Source organism: Echinops telfairi, unplaced genomic scaffold, assembly GCF_000313985.2.
Source record: "Echinops telfairi isolate 266 unplaced genomic scaffold, ASM31398v2 ScPeMD7_655;HRSCAF=1070, whole genome shotgun sequence".
Lineage (NCBI taxonomy): Eukaryota > Metazoa > Chordata > Mammalia > Afrosoricida > Tenrecidae > Echinops > Echinops telfairi.
The window spans coordinates 4,607,372-4,610,021 of NW_022104553.1; positions in this window are offsets into that span (position 1 = coordinate 4,607,372).

Genomic DNA, 2,650 nt, shown 5'->3' on the forward strand with positions numbered 1-2,650 from the left:
CAAGCAGTGTCCTCTACAGGGAGAAGGAAGGGTGTGGTCCACCACATCAAGTGCCTCCTCAGAAAACCACCTCCTGCACAGAGGCATTCTGGGAGCAGATTCCCCAGGGGGAAAGGCGAGGGGACTACAGCGTTTCCCTCAATTATGTTTAATCTCTGCGCAGATTTCATCAGTGCTCAGCAGCATTTTCTCCCAGGGACTAACGCCACAGGGTGCTTGGAACATGGGTGTAGCTCCAGCAGCCCTAATTGCTCAGCTTTGGTGTCCTGGAGATCAAGTTTGACAAGCTGTGCCACCCCACCCTCGGGAGGAGGCCAACTCCGAGCTGGTGCATTGCTTTGTATAATTCTGATTTATGCAGCCTACGCCCAGTGCTGGGGAATGTTCTAGAGACTGCAAAACAAAGACCTGGAGAAAGGAATACATCCTCCCCTTACCTGCCCCTTGTTCTTTGCTTGCCATGGTCTAGATATGAATTTGAATCATGGTCTCTATATTAATTTAACTCATTGCATTAAATAGATAAACTCATCTATACACCCCCACACCCCCACACACATATATAATGAGTTTGTAGAAGACATTATACATACTCTGGTGGTATAGTGGTTATGAGTTGGGCTGCCAACCACGAATTTAGCTGTTAGTAACCAAAAGCTGCTCTGCGGAGGAAAGCAGGGGCTGTCTACTTCTGTAAAGCGTTACCATCTTGGAAACCCACAGGGGCAGTTCCACCGGGCCCTAGAGGGTCGCTGGGAGTTGGAACCTACTCACTGACAGTGAGTGTTTGAGTTGGACTGCCTCTATTTCCTGGTAGAAGATATTCCATTAGCCTTATTCTTTTCAACCTGGAAGACTGGGTGTTTTTCTTCGGGAGATTTCAGATTTCATGATGGACATAAGTCAATGGACTTACTCAGCACTCCCATGACTTAGGAAAGTGATACGTTTGTTTTATAGAGATGTCCATTGGCTAGATGGGTTTGGCTAGTTAGCCGAGTGCTGTGAGTACATCCATTCCTTCCTTCCTTCGGCAGACATTTACTGGCTGACTATTCTGTGCAAAACAGAGTGTCTGAAACTCTGCCCTGCCGACAGGAACATATTGAGCTGGAGAGACAAGATAGAACATGCATGCGAAACTGAGAAACATAGGCAAGAACAAGGTTACTTGCCAGGCAAAATGTAGAAGATAAGAGCTTCTTGTTCACCAGGAGAAACCATTTCTCTCAAGTGGAGGAGGTGGGTCTGGGAGGGAGCTGTATTCTAGCCAAGTGGATGAAAACATGAGAATCCTATAGATCGTGCTTTACACAATTGATGTATGTATGGATTGTGGTAAGAGTTGTATGAGCTCCTTATAAAAAGATTTAAAAAAAACACCGAAAATGGTGATGGTAACAGATGTACAAATGTGCTCCACACAATGGATAGCTGTATGGATTGTGAGAAGAGCTGTAAGAGCCCCCAATAAAATGATTTGTTTTAAAAAGAAAGAGAAAGAGAGATAGAGAAAGAGAGAGACTTCCTCTCTGTTTCTTCAGATTTTATCAAGCATGAAACCTCATCCTGTTGCTGGTGATCCTAATCTCTGGTAGCGTCTTGGAGCTCAGGAATCCTGGGCTGGAACGCTGCAGCAGCTTCACATAGCCAGAAAGGAGCAGGGCGGTTTTTCACAAACTTCTTGGCTACAGGCAAAGGAGCTAATGGGGGAAAAAATTACAATTCAAGTAGTGTTCAGACCTGCCAGCATTTACATGTTTTCCAGAAGGAATTAGTTTGGCATTGATGGTCATGCACCAAGACAAAAGGAGGAGTAATGGAAACTGAACATTCAGGGCTCTTCTGTCCTGTACAGGATGTAGGTTGGGTGGCTGAGAATCCCAGGAGGGCAAAACCATCTATATGAAGCAGCAGATAGGCAGGGGGCAATGAAAAGAAGGAAGAAAGCATGGCAACAAGGGCTTGAAATAGGAAAGGGAACATTCTTACTTCAGAGAAATTTAAATTTGCTTCAGATTTGGACTGAGATATATTTTATATGTGTAGAAAATGTTCATGATGTGGCCAACATGCCAATTCCTATTTTGAATATTAAGAAATCTTTGAATCAGTATGGATAAAAAAATTGCATTCTGGCACCATAATTAATAATAAATAAAGTGAAAACAACTCAAATACCTATTGATGAGTGAATGGATAAAACAAAGGTGTCATATACACAAAATGAAGCACTTTGTTCGTAGAAAAGGAATAAAATATGCAATAACATGATAAACCTTGAAAATGTATGTTAAGTGAAAGAAGCCAGTCCTAAAGACTGCATATTGTATGATCCTATGTACCTGAAATGCCTAGTACCACGCAAGTTCATGGACACAACCAGCAGATGAATGGCTGCCAGAGCTGGGAAGAGGGTGGGATTAGGAGTGACTGCTAGCTCTCATGGAGTATCTCTTTGGAATAATGTAAATGCTTTGGAATGATAATGGTGTTGGTTGCATAACATTATGAATTAATAAAATCCATAACATACACACTCTCAAAAGGCCTATGACTGATATTGTTCTTGTTCATTGGTGTTGGGTTTTTTTCTTGGTGGTAATCTTCCCCCCCCACTTTTTAAATCATTTTATTGGGGGCTCTTACA